The sequence below is a fragment of the Ischnura elegans genome, chromosome X, assembly GCF_921293095.1.
Source record: "Ischnura elegans chromosome X, ioIscEleg1.1, whole genome shotgun sequence".
Classification (NCBI taxonomy): Eukaryota; Metazoa; Arthropoda; class Insecta; order Odonata; family Coenagrionidae; genus Ischnura; species Ischnura elegans.
Genome location: NC_060259.1, coordinates 107,524,138 through 107,543,418, shown reverse-complemented (window position 1 = coordinate 107,543,418; position 19,281 = coordinate 107,524,138).

The window sequence follows — 19,281 nt, the reverse complement described above, 5'->3', positions numbered from 1 at the left end:
AAGGAAATATTTTTATGAGAGATAATAAGTATTGCACTCTAATTTTAGATGAGCAATCAGATTGGCTTCAGTTGCTTTTAAGATAAATATAATTTTTCACTAAAAGAAGTAGCGAGAGATATTTAGGAGCATTGTGTAAAATGGCAGGCTTTTAGACCACAATGCATCATAGAAAGTGTTGTCCTATTCTTTCCGGGGAATGCTAGTACATTAGTACTGTTCAGGGGTTTTTTTTAAGGAAAATAGTTCGAGCAACATCAATGTGGCATTATGATTGTGAGTCAGCCATTTATGGTGGTTATGAAAAAATAAAATTTACCTGCCCTTCTGAAATGAAAAAGGGAGTATATTTGATTAATTAAAGGTATCCTTATAAAATCAATCGATTTGGCTTTGTGAAAATCCATGTTGAAATGAAAAATACACAACCTTGGTAAATTTTCACTGGAAATTATTTATTGGTATGACACGTTTCAACGCTAAGGTGTCTCAAGTACCTTGAGAATGATGCCTCAGCATCGAAATGCATCGTACCAATAAATAATTTCCAGTGAAAATTTACCAAGGTTGTGTATTTTTCGTATCCTGATAATGTTGGAATACATAGCAGATTTCATGAATCATGCAGCCTGCATCCCTCCTAACTTGAACTAACCACTTAAATGAACAGTAATGCCCATTTGGATTTGGCCTTTTCATTCCACCCATATCCATACTTTCATCCTTCCCCTACCCCCTACCTCAAATCTCTCCACTATGAATAGCACTTTTTCTTTTCCTCTCTGTCCATCTCACCTATTAAGTTCTTTTTTATACTCACATCTAGGATGTCTTCATTCTTTTTTTGTCCCTCTTCTGTCGACGTCTAAGTTTCCACACTAAAGTGATAACTCAAATCTTCATGATTGCTTGATGATAACTTCAATATTGGAGCTTATGTTTGTTCTTAGTCCTACATTCTTAGACCTTCCTAAGATACTATTGCTGCTTGGGTTATTATTTTAGGGCTCTTTTAGTGTAAGAGATGTTTTTCTTGGGTTAACCCAGATAGAAGGGTTGTCTCCTCAATTGAATTATATCCTCCTGAATTTCTACCTTTACCAACCTCTACACTTTTGGAATCACTTGGATCCTCCAATATCCTGTCATCCCCATTTTCATTACTATATTTGTTCTCATCAAATATTGCATAACACCCCTTGATCACTCTACATTCATCAAAAGACCAAAGTCTTTAACAACCTCATCACAATATCCAAGCTTGATACACATTTTCCTTTGAGAATCAAATTTACCTTGAATTTGAATTTTGTTTTTCCTGAGATAAGCTACACAACCAAAACACTCTTAACTTTGATTAATCTCATTTGACCCCGAACCAAACCTCAGCTGGTAATGAATCCCAAAAAGTGGATGTTGTACATCTGTTAATTAAATAAGTAGAAGTCATTACAGCCTCTATCCACTAACTCTTCCTCAAACATGAATTAATTACCATGCACCTGGCTTTTCCTAACAATGATCTATTAAAATGCTCAGCAACCCCATTTTTCTCAGGTGTGTCTGGTGATATCAGTTTAAAAATGATTCTAAACTCATTGGAGTATCCATAAACTTTACTACTAATACACTCAGTTCCACTGTCACACCTAAATGATAACGTCCTTGATGAGAAATAGCTTCTTACCCTAGCTTCGTAGATTTTTAGGTTATGATACTTCTTTGATTGCCGGCCAAACGCTACAGAAAAGTGAAAAATCATCAATAATAGTCACTATATACTTGACCTAATTGTAAGTCCCTGGAGTGATAGGCCTGCATAAGTCACTATGCATTCTTTCCGGAGGGTAGTTTCAATTATCAAAGAAAGCGAAAGGCATTGATTGCTATTCGTTACCCACCATTAGTGTAATTCTTTGTTAAAACTTTCGCGGGTGCTCGTCATGTTGAATTAAAACTTTTGGGCTATGTCGCCGCGTCAGATTTTGGGTGGCTCCAATGTTTCCCGACCGATGCTGGTCGCTTTCTCAAGGGAATCTGAAGAGGTGGGATTTGAAATTAATATATATAGCATATATAGATATACGTGTCAGGTGGTGGGGGGAGGGGAGTGAGAGGTTGGAGGAGTAGGTTGTCGATTATTTTTGCCGATTACGGGTTGCCAAGTACGGCTGATTTTAAGGCCAGTGTCTCTGTTGAAGTTGTTTTTCTCCTCTTTAGATATTTCTATTGCTTCTCTTACGAGTCTCTGTTTTAAGCCTTTCACTCTCGCAACAATTTTTGCTTCCTTAACCTGGATCCGCCCAATGTAACATAAATGTCACACCTTGTATCGCTCCACTGTAATGACTCTTGCATCGTTCGGGCACGGTATATATTGTTGTGTTTTATACCTTATAAGAAAGAGGAAGCTAAGTGCTTCAATTCAAGGTAAGAATTGTCAAGTGAGAGTGAAGACCTATCCTTTGAGTACCCCTGGTACTTATGCGCCTTCCCTAGACACTAAAAATGGACGTTCGCTTTGTGTAAATATTTAATTTTTTCATTAACTATATGCGCTACAGCGACAATTTTTGGTATGGATGAACATAATGATGCAAAATTATTAATAATACATTAATATGTTTGGTATTGCTTTCCATTTCTGTAATATACTCTGATAAATGTTACTGTGACATACCTAAATGTCACATTGGGCGGATCCCTATGCAAATCTTCAAAGTTTCGAATTTTATGCTCTAGTTATAATTTATTCCATTTTCAACGTTTTTTCCTTAGTATTCCCGCCAAAAGATTTATTATTTATCAATTAGTCGATAAATTTGAATTTATTAACTTTTATTCCGGTAATTACTTTTGAATTAAATTTTTTAATGTTAGGGATATCGATAGCTCCGAGATATTACACTGTGTGAAGCCAAATAGCTTCCGGAAAACGAAAACTTTGACGAAGTACAATATACCTTGAGCTACCAGAAGCAGCAATTGTCACTGATAAGGACATTGCAGATGACCAGGCTGGTGGACTTGTGGAAAATTTAACGGGAAGACAACTTCGGGCAAGAGTGGAGCTTGTTTTGCAGCTTGATAATGATAATACTAATGAATTTCAAGAAAAGTCCTGAAGTATTTCGGTACCAGTTAGATGTAAGGAAAAGGATTCGAAGTCAACGAAGCTTACATCACTTCTCCAATAGAAAAAAGTAAAAAGAGAAGCTGCCAATTTGTGACAAGAAGGTCATTTTGTAAGAAATAGGTTATTCCCCGAAACAGATCGTCCTGAATAGAGGGAAAAATTAGGTGTAGAAATTTTTTAAATAGTTTTTTTGGATGACATTCTTTTTTCTCATGGCAGAATTAGATAATTATATTACTTCTATTGTCTTTTATCTTCTAGCATCAGTAAAGAGGAGATGAAAATTTTCATTGGGATTTTACTGTTATGAGGTTGTAACTGGTTTCCATCCAAGCGATGCTCCTGGGAAGATTCTGGGGGTGCTCACAACTCAATGGTTACCATAGCCTAGCGAAGGAATAGGTTCTTTGTGATGAGTAGATACCTTCACTGTGCAGACAATACGATGCCCGACATAATAGACAAATTGTGGTAGCTTCGCCGTAGATCACTAAATTGAAAGAACGTTTCAGAGGGATTTTTCCCACTGAAAAAACTCTCTTTTGGCAGGAGTATGATTGTGGAGTATTTTGGTATCCATCCTTGCATGTAATTCATTCGGCGGAGGACAATCAGTTTTGGTGGTAATGGTGGAATATTTTCCTTGACTTTTGGATGTAGCTGTTCACAATCTGAAGCTGTTCACAATCTGTTCACGAGCGAAATCTGGTCATTGCATGTCACAATTAGAGATCAGGCGTGTAATAATTCAAATTTTACTGACCATACATCGATGCAAAGGCAAGTATAGCCGCCGTACTACTTCATTTTCAACAGAGGCAGGCAGTGAAATATGTTACGATGCTAATGATCAATTAGTCTCAAAAGATTGCGTCGCCGTGCTGGAGAACATTGCGCTTCCGTCAAATACACTGCATGCGATGCATGAAATATGAACAAATATTGCTTTACTATTTACCACTCAAAATGGTACGTATACGCCGGCATTGAACTCTAAAGCAATCTTTAGTTTATATGAAACAAATTGATTCAAATTTAATTCAATTTTATAAGGTATTACACCCTTATATATTGTGAGAATATTTTTCAAACATGTATATGTATTTTCCAAAATTGGGAAATGCATTTTCAACTATTTTACTTATTAGCCATGTAAAAATATTATTTAAATGTACCTTCAACAAATCCATTGATTGTGTCAATTCAAGGTTCTGTAATTTCATAACACTACTGCCGAAAACTTAAATTTATACATAAATTTAAAATAATTTTTCTTGATGTGTATTTGACAAGTTTATAATATAAACATTATAAATTTAAATATACCCCAAACTTGTGAAATAGCATTGAAAAAATCCAAAACACTTCTAGATCTTAAAAAATCACAATTTACATCGAAAAATTATGAATCGCGGGCAATGGAACTCTGAAAATTATTGCTAAATTTTTAAACAATTTACTTTAAATTTAAACAAAAGCTTGAAAATAGTGTACGTAATTAATAATATGTTTTTATAGTGTTTTTTATCATTAAAATGAACAGTGCAGCTCAAATGCGAAAAATATTTGCTTTTTCTGGGGAAATATTACCTTGCACCAAAAGACAACAGATCCGCCCAATGTGACATTTATGTCACAGCCTGTATCTCGGAAACTACACCACCGATCAACGAAATATTTTCAGAATGTAGTAAAAATGAGACCCTTACCATTCCCCTAGAATATGAATTATTAATCTCAAAAAAAATATTTTGGGCGGATCCTAGGTTAAGGTCGATTGTGTGGCCCAGCGCTGCGTGTTCGGCTACCGCGGGACCGCGGACTTCGTTGACTGCCCCAGTCGAATAGGGTGGTCACGAAATCCTCCGGCCAACATCCCTCCTCATAGATCTTGCGCACTAGTTCGAAAAACCTTTTCTTACCTTCCTTCCCTAGATTCTTCAGAAGCTCACACGGGATGTTGTCCACGCCTACTGCTTTCCTAGCCTTCATGTCACGGAGTGCTCTCTCTATTTCTGAATCTAATATCTCCGGCCCAAGATTATCCTCCTCCACTGCACTTTCCTCCTCTAGAGTCAATCTCTCTGGTCTGTTCGTTCCGTCATACAGGTCCTCCACGTATTCCTTCCACCTACCCTGTACCTCTTCCCGCTCGGTTAGCATCCTCCCATCTTTAGCCTTAATTTTAGACATGGCTTGTCCTCTTTTGCCGCCCGATAGCGACTTAACTTTGGCGTACAACGCGCCTACTTCTCCATCCTTCTGGAACTTTTCCATTTCCTCGCACTGTCTTTTCCACCAAGCCTCCCTTGCCCTCTTAGTTTCACGTCGTAATCGATTATTCAATTCCCTATACATTCTTTTGCCCTGTTCTGTGTCCACGTTCTTCCACTTCCTCCTCTCCTCCATTTCATTAACCATTGCCTCCGTTATCCACGGCTTCTTTATCCTTCTACTGTCAACGTAACCAATTGACTTCTCCGCCGCTTTGACTATTCCCGTTTTTATATTATCCCATCTTTCCTCTACCGTCTTGGTACTTTCAATCTCCCGTATACTACCCAGACGGCACAGGAAGTTTTCGTACCTAAATACGAGGGTGGACAATCAAGATACAAAAATCGCGCTTAGGAAGTTACTTAGAAGGTTTTGTTTCTTTATTTCCTTTAATGACGAAAAAAGATGCAAGAGGACTGGCAAATTCATATGCATCGATAAAATTGTATCTCATCGATAAAACTGTATTAGGTCTGGGACTATTTTCTTTCGCGGGTGGTGCCATCTGGTGCCATCGTGCCATATCCTCCTTGAAAGATCACATGCCTTCACAAGCCGTTGGAACACGTTGGAGATGGCATGGTTTACGTGACGTCTCACCACATTTCAGGGATTTTTGTGGTTAAGTTTGTGAAAAATAGAGTGTCTGGTAATGGTGAAGTTTCCCTTATTCTTTAATTTCATTCTCTGGGCTTCAGAAACGTGTTTGTGAGATATTTTTGTTAAAATGCCTTCCGTGTGTGTAATGTCGGGATGTAATGGAAACTCCGGGACATACCAAGTTTTTAGCTTTCCAAAAGATCCTGAGTTGAAGAAGAAGTGCATTTGGGCGATAAGAAGAAAACATTTCACCCCTACGAAAAACTGTGAGGTATGTACTCTTTCTCGCTGTAATTATTTGGATGTAATTTTAAGTTAGAAGTGGCTTCGGGATGTTGATGCATCAACATCCCGAACTATTCAGTACTGAAGTACTACAGTACTATTCAGTACTACAAATGCAGATTCAAAATATTGTAGCAGCAATTCTTTTGAAAATTCTTGCATTTTAGTTGTCTTTTTTGTATTAATTCATTCAGTAAACGTGACGTGGTTAAAGGAGAAACTAGGAATAAGCTGCCAAGTTTATAGGATCGAATATTGCTTCTTAGCTAGCCCTATGGTGTATTACACGTCGGCTTTCAACATTTCAAATTATCTTATGCTATAGTTTAAAACAATAAAAATATCAGGCATAAAAATATTTACTATATTTACGAGCCTAGTAATTTGATTTCTCATGCAGAAATACCAAAAATTGGAAATGATTTGACCTAATAAGTTACATGGTATTTTATTATTTATTAATTTTAGGTGTGTGAGGTTCACATCGCACCTTGTGATATCAGAAAATAATCTGTGGCCTTGGACGAGAAGACGAGGAGAAAATTCTTGCTGAGTTGAAGGTGCCCAGATTGGAGGAAGGTACCATTGCTTCACTGTTACCCGTCGCCAAGAAGACAGACATTGTGGCAGAAGTGACATATTTGTGGATGTGGATTTGATTTGTGCAAGTTGGTGCAGTGATAGTGGACGTTCATCGGAGAAAGTATTGACGATAGTTTGTATGTATCGACCAGTCCTCTTTTAAATAATTTTCTATTCGAAAGAGAATAAGAGTAATTGTTTCGCTAAATTAGATGTGGGATAGAAGAGAAAATTGGAAATATTATTGTGGTTGACAATAGAAAATACATAATATATGTATTGTATTTTTGTGGGTTTTTTCTTTCCTGCCTCTTTAAAATTTCTTGCGGTGGTGACTTCATGCAAAGTAAGTATAAAATCGGAGGTGTGATCTAAGAGATGCCACGTTTTATTTTACAAGTATTTATGCTGGTGATTTGGCAGGACTTTCATATTTTTAATAGGTTGATACATTTACTGCAGTGACCTAGGGACTTTTACTCATACCAAATAATTTTTCAAATACTTTAGCGCCTGATATGGGTAAGTTTTAGTGGCTGAGACTGAACTATACGTTAATTTTTGCTTGCATTTTGATGAATTCGATCATACTAATAGCAGATGTGTCAGCCAATCCTGTTTCATCGGCAATTTTTATTTAAAAATTTTATTTCGTCAGACTTTAGGGTAAGCTTTTTAATGCTCGTGGGCTATGTGATGTCTTATTTAGTGTTAAAAATTAATAAGAATTTACTCTCATTAACATCTCAAGGTTTCCAAGTAAGTACGAGCCACTTAACAATGCTGGATGCTGGGGGTGCGTGAATTAGCCGTGAGAATCTCATTTTTCGCAGAGTTATTTAAGTGGCCGAGTAAGTTTTGTAAGTTCTCAATGGGTAAATAATACTATATCATGAATTATAATTACCATGAAAAACTCACAACCGACAAAAACTTTGTCGGTCGTGAGTCTTTCATGGTAATTAGAATTCATGACATGGTGTTATTTACCTATTGAGAACTTACAATTCATAATGATTCGTATCAAGGTTCTCGGTACGGTCGGTAGCTATCGATTGTGTTGCGTTCGATACATTTTTCGATCGTGCGAGTTACGATCGATCGACCTAATCGATTGAGATTAGCCTGAGTGCCGTGTTCCTGCGCGCTTCGTATCCAATCGTACGTGCTTAGTAGCGGACATTCACATGCTGCGTACGCGCTTCGTCGACAGGCCGCGAACGGAAATTATCCATTGACGAAAAGCGACGGAGCGGCATAGTATCCCCTTAGTCAATGGGTACTATGTACATACGAATTAGATACTGAGGGTTCTGTGCCGTCTGGGTAATGTCCTCTAGCTCCTGATATTCTCTCCTCATACTCCCCTTCAGGGCTTCTACGTTCCATTTCTTCGCCTTCCTAACTTTCATAAGTCTTTTGAATCTTACGTTGCATTTCATGAGCACTAGATTGTGGTCCGAATCCGCATCTGCTGCAGGGAAGCTGCGCGAGTTTTTCACACTGTTCCTAAACCTCTGTCTTACCATAATGTAATCTATTTGATATCTCCCCGCATCCCCTGGACTTTTCCACGTGTACCTTCGCCCTTTATGATGATTGAACCACGTGTTTGTGATGAATAATTTGTTTCTCCTACAAAATTCTGCTGCTTTCTCTCCCCTGTCGTTCCGTATTCCTAGACCAAAATCTCCTATTTCGTTTCCATCCCTCCCTTCCCCGACTGAGGCGTTCCAGTCCCCCATCACTACCAGATTTTTCTTACCCGGTGTGTCTCTAATTATTTCCTCGAGCTGTTCATACACCTCGTCTACTTCTTCCTCCCTATGATTACTAGTGGGCATGTAAACCTGGACAACCACAAGGTTGGTGGGCCGCGCCTCAATTTCTACCACCAGAATCCTATCGCTAACCTGGTCTATACCTACCACACGCTTACCCATCTTCCCGTTTAATACTAAAGCTACCCCTCGCTGGCTTTCTTCCCCTCCACTATATATAACCCTATACCCATCACTCCAATAATCCCCCCCATCCCTCCACCTCACCTCGCATAATCCTAAGATATCTATCCTCCCTTTATCCATTTCCCTTTTGATATTTTCTAACTTTCCCGCCCTCATCATAGTCCTCACATTCCACGTCCCCACATTTATAGCAGACTTCTTCTTCTCCATCTTCTTGGTCTTCTTTTCTTCTTGCTTCATTGCTGCTGCCACTGATGTTGATGATGATAAGTCTCTGCAAGGATTTCGCATGTTGGCGACCCCGAGGACCTTGCCGACCTCGTTGCCGTGCCCGACACCCGCCCTTTGCGGACGGGTCCCGGGCGATGAGATTCCGAGGCTCATTTGGTTGTACTCCATGTGTTCAGGGAAGAGATAGTTGGTAGGGTTTCCCACTTCCATTCCAACAGTGTTTTTTACGTGACACCATCACGCGGACTACCTTTCGTCTGGCTCCTACCCTTCGACCTATCTGGCATGGGTGGCCCAACCTGGAATAATTTAGAATTAATCCCGCCAGTGCAGCTCTAGGGGTCATAGGAGCGCGCAAGCCTTTCCACCGCGACAAGGTTGTAGCCCATATAAGGGTGGATATTGATAAATCACAAGAAGCACTCACCAAGATTAAAAACCACTACTATTAACAGGAACATCCACTGAGATGTCAATCAGCCAGTTCCACTTTCCATAGATATTTATTATACCAAGTCAGAAGAGAATCATCCTGGAGTAATTGTTGCCCACCAGAATCAGAAGAACGATGATCAAATAGTAAGGTTGTTACTTCACCACCTACTAATGAAGATGTAAAAAATTTCTGTTAGTCCATACATATAAACTATAAGGGTGGATATTGATAAATCACAAGAAGCACTCACCAAGATTAAAAACCACTACTATTAACAGGAACATCCACTGAGATGTCAATCAGCCAGTTCCACTTTCCATAGATATTTATGATACCAAGTCAGAAGAGAATCACCCTGGAGTAATTGTTGCCCGCCAGAATCAGAAGAACGATGATCAAATAGTAAGGTTGTTACTTCACCACCTACTAATGAAGATGTGAAAAATTTCTGTTAGTCCATACATATAAACTATAAGGGTGGATATTGATAAATCACAAGAAGCACTCACCAAGATAAAAAACCACCGCTATTAACAGGCACATCCACTTAGATGCCAATCAACCAGTTCCACTTTCCATATTTATTTATGATACCAAGTCAGAAGAGAAACGCCTTGCAATATTAACAAATGATTAGTATTTCCCCAACTGCACTGATTTATCGGTACAATAATTTACAACCCAATCATAGTTAAATGCTACTCATTGCAGGATCACATGAGTACTGCGTCTTAACCGATTAACCTCATTTGCACATTTGATTGAATTGAACGACCTAAGTTTGGTCGCCATCTCCTTAGAATTATGAATGATCAAAGTATTAAAATTTCTCGCGCACTTAAACGTAAATATTGGCGCTATGTCAAACTACAAAATCAACTGACTACGTAAACATCAACAATGAACTCATAGTGACGAAAGTAACGTAAAGTATGTGAAAATCATTTCGCGCACCCTATTTGTGAATAAACAGAGATAAATGAGCTGCCCTTATGATTCAGCCCTGAAGATGTGTGCCGAGACGGTACTTGAAACGTTGGCCGATATAAAAACATTAACCCGGAGGGAATCCCGAGAAAAGTTTACCCACAATGATAAATGAGCTTTTTATGAGGTAAATCAACAATCAAGGGGATAGTGAGCCTGTAGTTCACTAAATTTTTAGCATTTTTTCGAATACTTTCCCCAAATTCAAGGTAAATAACGCAGAAGACGAAATTCGAGTGCAAGAATGGGAATTTATTTTTCTTTCCAATGTTATAAGCTCCAACTATGTGCAACCATTATCACTAATTTAAATATGCAAAAGAAAAGATTGCAGTCGTTCATAACGAACTTTACCTGTCCTTCTTACGGAAAATATTCAGGGCCCATTCCAAGGCCACATGGGCCCTACCTCATAATATTCTCACCTTTTAAACCTTCCCTGAACTTTCACTCACCAACATTTTAAAATCAAAATGAGCCAAATCGGTTCTCGAGTATTAGCGAGACTAAAGGACATCAATTCATTATTATAATCTATATCAGTAAATGTGACAATGCACCTCGTGCCACACAACATGGCGGCTAGCCGAATATTAAACATATCAACTTTCATTAATTTTAATGTCTCAAAATAAATCTGCTGTTTACATTAATTTTCCTTATTATCGGGAATTCAACAAAACTTAATAATAGTCCACAGAGTAAATAATAGCGTCGGAAGGATAACGGCCATGCTTCGTGAATATTTTCGACCCGCACGAGGCGATTTGAGATCAACACTAAGGTAGGTACATTAGATAACGAATATTATCACTTATCCTTAATGAGGTTAATGAGTAACACATGAAAATACATGTAAAAGGCAACCATAAGCGAATCGAATACACTACCGAATAAATGACAAAATCTAAGTCCTTTGGGACACGTGAAGACAATATGATAATACCATAAAAATTAGCAGGGATACAAATTAATCAGTACTTACCTCAAACCGGTGAAAATGGACGCAGTTGAAAAAGCGATTGCAAGAACCGGCAAGCTCCAACAATGAGGATAAACACGTGCGGTGATCGTAACTTCGAAGGCAGGACCTCTCAGATTCGACTCAGGGAAAAATTTCTGCTGTGTAAGTCATTTGGAACTGTCACCTATCTGCTTTGTACCACTGATTTGTATGTGCTTTTGAACTACTGTGGAATTGAAACACGGTACACAGCAGTTCATGACGTCATAGCATCCTACCATGTCATCAACTCATTTGTAACATATTTTGAACTGCCTTGGATTTCCATTGGAAACTGCTATGGGACTCATTTGTATTTAAATTTGGAACTCGTTTGTACCACTCGTTCATCCGTTTTGAAACTGAATTTTACCAGTTGGACACCCATTTGGAACTCATTTGTACACCATGCCACCTGCTTTGTAGCAGTTCAAGATGGCGTACTCAATTTTCTTGAAGTTTATTTTAGTCTGATTCGTATATTTAGGCAAGATGAATATTACGAATTGAAGTGCGGCAGTGCCGCCATTTCGCAATAGCTCCATTGCTTTGCAAAGCATTAGTCATAAACGAAAGACCTTCAAGCTCGTCAAGCTTAACACAAGTGTCATGTTTTCATATTGCGGAGTGAGGGGTAAGTCACTTTGGTGGTCAAGAAAGTCCTTATCGAGAGCTTAATTCCGATCTTACGTGGTTGATGTGGATGATTCAGTGTCCATTTTTGAGTGAAATGCCTTCGTTTCTGGAAATTTTTTCTTGAAAACCGTCATGTTAAATATCTGAAAATGCAATGGGAAATGCGAAAAAGGCCTTTCCGGGTAATCGAACTTGTCAACGTCGACATTGAAATATATTTTCGAAGGAGGGATTCATGGCGAAAAAATTCAGCCATAAAATACGAATCCAAATATGGACATAAACCATTTCCTAGGGATCGCGAAGACAATACATCAGTATGTTTTATCATAGAGTAAGTATATTATGTACTTACTCTATAGTTTTATGTATATTAATCTATGCAAAATACTACTTTTCCGGTAATATCAAAGAACGAAAGCAATGAAAGAAAAGGTTGCAAAAATGCCGTAAAATTCGCAATATTTATAATTGCGAAGTATACTTTGAAAGTATAGACATTGAATTTTTACGATAATAATATACTTGGAAACGCAAAAAAACGCGAGCGCTATGAGTTTGTTATTGAATACCTTTATTATACGCAACCAAAATTCTCGGTACGTAGTGAAGATAATCTTGTCGCATTTCAAATCGGACCCAAAAATAAGATTTAAGCCACAAGGAAAATAAAATAATTTTTAAACTAATTCGAGTGATTATTTGGGAGTTCCGTTTCTATTAACTGACTTGCAATTATTTCTTATACCTCTTATGCATTTTTATTGCATATATTAAAGAATTTTCGTTTTCTCGACCAAACGTATCAGACTGAACCTGGCCATGGTATGTTAATGGCGCGTAGAAGACAGTTCCAAAACAAATGATGACGTATATAAATCGCATGTATTTGTTCACAAAGAATTACAAACGCATGGAAAGCCGTTATACATGAATCTTCTCAGTACACAACAGTTACAATACGAATGATGACGCCCGGAAATCCTGTCATCTCGTTCAAAGGGTGTTCCAAATGAATTTTCTCCGTACACAGCCGTTACACTACGAATGATGACGTCTGGAAATCCTGCCGAATCGTTCAAAAGTAGTTCCAAATGAGTAGAAAGCAGTTCCAAACGAACACACTCTGTACAAAGGAGTTCCAAAGGGGATCACAAATGAGTTACAAACGTCTTCATATTTCTAATTTTTGGTACAAATGAGTGAAAATGTGTTTCACAGCAGTTCCAATGCAGATTTTGGTGTTCCAAAGCAGTTTCAAAAGGGTTCCAAAGCAGATGCAAAGCAAAAATTTTTCCCTGAGGAGTTATGGCACAAAGTGAAAGAGACGAAACGGATGTTGCAAGGGGGAGGAAGGGCTCTTTTCCGGTATCGGCTTAGTCAGTGATATAACTATACTAATTAATGTCTAATTCGTGTTGTACTACGACGAATTACCAATATAAAATTAGAAAATAATTAAATATACTGCCATGATCACTCGGTATCCGCATAATGCCTCTTCAAGATAATGTAATTTCGGAAAGGCGAAGTGTTGACCTCGGAAAGAAGCGGAAGTGGGTGGGGGTGAACACTCGAAAATTGACGAACCAAGGGAGAAGGGGGAGAGGGCGGCCATCTCCTCGGGGTCTCTTACCTGTCGTCAAGAGACAGTCTCCCGTGTGCTTGTAGGGGTGGGTAGGGCGTGGGTTGTGCAAGGGTAACTACCCACCATGAAGGATGCCACCCTTCCTGTACCCTTCCTGTACCCACCATGGTGGAGTTTATTTTTGTCAGGGTGTAGTTCTTCCCACAGGTCTGGCAAGGAATTCGGTATACCCCTTCGACTTGTAGTGGAGTTCTATCCTTGACGGTTTTCAATAGATGTTTTAACTGTACGTGAGGCGAGAATATTGTCCTTATCTGGAATTTGCGTAGGATATTTCCTATTCTGTCAGTCGTCCCCTTTGTTGGAAAGGATCAGGATTGGAAATAAATAAGACGGATATTAATTTCACACGTCTATTTGCGATCACGGATGAACAACGACAAACCGGAAAAACAAGTAAAACAAAAAACATACAAAGAGGAAGATAGTTCACCTTCATAACACTTGGTGTCTCTGCGTAGATATTACAATTATAAGATTACAAATAACACACCCCTATAATCTAATAATGTACCAGCTTAATTGTACTACAACCAAGAGTATGTTCAATTTGTCCAAGCACAATAATATTGATTAATTCAAACCAAGACCTTCAACACAAAAAATGTGTTTTGGACTGTGAAGTCCCTTTGTCATAACATCAGCTATCATCTCATTCGTGGGAAGATACAGTAAATTTATCACTTCACTTGATACCACCTCCCTCACAAAATGATGCCTCACATCTATATGCTTTGTTCTATTGTGGAACACAGGATTTGAGGCAATCTTTTGGGCACTTCTCAGGGAAAAATTTTTGCTTTGCAACTGCTTTGGAACCCTTTTGAAACTGCTTTGGAACACCAAAATCTGCATTGGAACTGCTGTGAAACTCATTTCCACTCATTTGTACCAAAAATTAGAAATATGAAGACGTTTGTAACTCATTTGTAATCCCCTTTGGAACTCCTTTGTACAGAGTGTGTTCGTTTGGAACTGCTTTCTACTCATTTGGAACTACTTTTGAACGATTCGGCAGGATTTTCAGACGTCATCATTCGTATTGTAACTGCAGTGTACGGAGAAAATTCATTTGGAACTCCCTTTGAACGAGATGACAGGATTTCCGGGCGTCATCATTCGTATTGTAACTGTTGTGTACTGAGAAGATTCATGTATAACGGCTTTCCATACGTTTGTAATTCTTTGTGAACAAATCCATGCGATTTATATACGTCATCATTTGTTTTGGAACTGTCTTCTACGCGCCAACATACCATGGCCAGGTTCAGTCCCAGACGGCACAGGAAGTTTTCGTACCTGAATACGAGGGTGGACCATCAAGATACAAAAATCGCGCTTAGGAAGTTACTAAAAAGGTTTTGTTTCTTTATTTCCTTTAATGACGAAAAAAGATGCAAGAGGACTGGCAAATTCATATGCATCGATAAAATTGTATCTCATCGATAAAACTGTATTCGGTCTGGGACTTTTTTCTTTCGCGGGTGGTGCCATCGTGCCATATCCTCCTAGAAAGATCACATGCCTTCACAAGCTGGCACCAGCCGTTGGAGATCGCTTCGTTTACGTCACGTCTCACCACATTTCAGGGATTTTTGTGGTTAAGTTTGTGAAAAATAGAGTGTATTGTAACGGTTCAAACCGCGAGAGCCGCCCGCTCGCCTCCCGTTCGATATCTCCCCGTACATGTGATTGTTAACTCTCCACTCCCCCAAAATAGAAAATTGCCCCTACGGAGACTTACCGTATCCGGGCTTAAAATCAAGTTCCCCAATTGTTCGTGCCTGCACGCACACTCACTTACAACAGGATTTAAGGAAATCGTGGCAATAGCAAAACAAATAACTCCAATGACATCCCTTTTACAATTGATTTTTAATAACTGAACTACCATAAGTTCTAAAATTTACACTGACACTAAAGTATTCCCCAAACACACAATAAATCCCCGTTCCAAAATCCATCGGCGTCACCTCCAACATGAAATATGCACCTTCGGCTTCTCCTTCAAAATTACAATAGCACTTTCTCAATGATTATAAAAAAATGATGTTTCCAACAACAAACTATACCCACGCTCTTTGGCGAATGAGCAACGTAAAAATTAGTGACATCAAACTTACACAAAAAAAACTTTCCGTGCAAAGCAAGTATAAATTGGGCGTTAGTCTGGTCACGTGGCCACCCGTCTTGAAGTCGGGCTCAATGATCCGCCAAGTGACACTAACATTCAGATATTATGCTCAAACTTCACCACGTGCCGCACTTAAGTCTTGCAGGGCCGTGACTAAGGCCAGCTAACAGTAAATTCACAAGGGCCTTATTGTGGGGAGCACACTTGGGACTTTCAAAGGGGGGAACAATCTGGACACAAAAGGATCTATTCGGGCTTTGGTAATTTCCAAGCTTACTTCCTTTATCCGATGTTCTCGCCACCCCTGAGGAGCTGTCCTCGTATCTGCCTCCTCCACGTGCCGTAGCTTGGCTGCTGCTGCTTGTCACTGAACACCACTATTTGACTTATCTCGTGCCAGACCGTAGGAGAGAGAGAGCTATCCTTCTCGTCTCTCCCTTTTATAAACTCTGCACTACCCACAATCACCTCTGGTGCACCACAACGCCCTCTTTTTCCCCGGCCGAAAGGCGGGTTTTCAAACGTATTCCGGGAGAGAACCACTGCGTCGCCTCTCCCGGAAATCCACTCTCACACAATTTCACATACATAAAAAATATACTACAATAAACACAAATACTAAACCCTTTACATAAATCTAGTATAGAACTCCTTAAACAAAAAAATGCTAAAATTGTGAGTGTGCGCGCAGACGTAACCCCCCCAGCCGCGATGTTAAAACATGATGCGTCGGGCCGGCTCCGGTCCGTACCGCTACAGTATGGTAATGGTGAAGTTTCCCTTATTATTTAATTTCATTCACTGGGCTTCAGAAAAGTGTTTGTGAGATATTTTTGTTAAAAATGCCTTTCGTGTGTGTATTGTCGGGATGTAAAGGCCTGTACGAGTATACGTACGTACGAGTTAATGTACGTTTGCGTGAATGATTTTTGTGGATCGGAATGGAACATGTACGAATGCATGAACCAAATTAGAACAGGTTCTATTTTCTGTGCATGCATTTGCACAAGTTGGGTGGTTACACGGTGCATTTTGGCGTTCATTCTCGCGTTCATACATTTAGACATTAACCCGTACGTGTTAATGTACCGTGTAAACAGGCCTTAATGGAAATTCCGGGACATGGTTCAAGTTTTTAGCTTTCCAAAAGATCCTGAGTTGAAGAAGAAGTGCATTTGGGAGATAAGAAGAAAACATTACACCCCTACGAAAAACCGTGAGGTATGTACTCTTTCTCGCTGTAATTATTTGGATGTAATTTTAAGTTAGAAGTGGCTTCGGGATGTTGATGCATCAACATCCCGAACTATTCAGTACTGAAGTACTACAGTACTATTCAGTACTACAAATGCAGATTCAAAATATTGTAGCAGCAATTCTTTTGAAAATTCTTGCATTTTAGTTGTCTTTTTTGTATTAATTCATTCGGTGAACGTGTGGTTAAAGGAGAAACTAGGAATAAGCTGCCAAGTTTATAGGATCGAATATTGCTTCTTAGCTTGCCCTATGGTGTATTACACGTCGGCTTTCATCATTTCAAATTATCTTATGCTATAGTTTAAAACAATAAAAATATCAGGCATACAAATATTTACGAGCCTAGTAATTTGATTTCTCATGCAGAAATACCAAAAATTGGAAATGATTTGACCTAATAAGTTACATGGTATTTTATTATTTATTAATTTTAGGTGTGTGAGGTTCACATCGCACCTTGTGATATCAGAAAATAATCTGTGGCCTTGGACGAGAAGACGAGGAGAAAATTCTTGCTGAATTGAAGGTGCCCAGATTGGAGGAAGGTACCATTGCTTCACTGTTACCTGTCGCCAAGAAGACAGACATTGTGGCAGAAGTGACATATTTGTGGATGTGGATTTGATTTGTGCAAGTTGATGCTGTGATAGTGGACGTTCATCGGAGAAAGTATTGAAGATAGTTTTTATGTGTCGACCAGTCCTCTTTTAAATAATTTTCTATTCGAAAGAGAATAAGAGTAATTGTTTCGCTAAATTAGATGTGGGATAGAAGAGAAAATTGGAAATATTATTGTGGTTGACTATAGAAAATACATAATATATGTATTGTATTTCTGTGGGTTTTTTCTTTCCTGCCTCTTTAAAATTTCTTGCGGTGGTGACTTCATGCAAAGTAAGTATAAAATCGGAGGTGTGATCTAAGAGATACCATGTTTTATTTTACAAGTGTTTATGCTGGTGATTTGGCAGGACTTTCATATTTTTAATAGGTTGATACATTTACTGCAGTGACCTAGAGACTTTTACTCATCCCAAATATTTTTTCAAATACTTTAGCGCCTGATATGGGTAATTTTTAGTAGCTGAGACTGAACTATACGTTAATTTTTGTTTGCATTTTGATGAATTCGATCATACTAATAGCAGATGTGTCAGCAATCCTGTTTCATCGGCAATTTTTATTTAAAATTTTTATTTCGTCAGGCTTTAGGGTAAGCTTTTTAATGCTCGTGGGCTATGTGATGTCTTATTTAGTGTCAAAATTAATAAGAATTTACTCTTATTAACATCTCAAGGTTTCCAAGTAAGTACGAGCCACTTAAGAATGCTGGATGCTGGGGATGCGTGAATTAGCCTTGAGATTCTCATTTTTCGCAGTTATTTAAGTGGCCGAATAAGTTTTGTAAGTTCTCAATGGGTAAATAATACTATATCATGAATTCTAATTACCATGAAAAACTCACAACCGACAAAAACTTTGTCGGTCGTGAGTCTTTCATGGTAATTAGAATTCATGATATGGTGTTATTTACCTATTGAGAACTTACAATTCATAATGATTCGTATCAAGGTTCTCGCTACGGTCGGTAGCTATCGATTGTGTTGCGTTCGATACATTTTTCGATCGTGCGAGTTACGATATATCTAATGTCGACCTAATCGATTGAGATTAGCCTGAGTGCCGTGTTCCTGCGCGTGTTAAGTGGCCGAATAAGTTTTGCAAGTTCTCAATGGGTAAATAATACTATATCATGAATTCTAATTACCATGAAAAACTCACAACCGACAAAAACTTTGTCGGTCGTGAGTCTTTCATGGTAATTAGAATTCATGATATGGTGTTATTTACCTATTGAGAACTTACAATTCATAATGATTCGTATCAAGGTTCTCGCTACGGTCGGTAGCTATCGATTGTGTTGCGTTCGATACATTTTTCGATCGTGCGAGTTACGATATATCTAATGTCGACCTAATCGATTGAGATTAGCCTGAGTGCCGTGTTCCTGCGCGCTTCGTATCCAATCGTACGTGCTTAGTAGCGTACATTCACATGCTGCGTACGCGCTTCGTCGACAGGCCGCGAATGGAAATTATCCG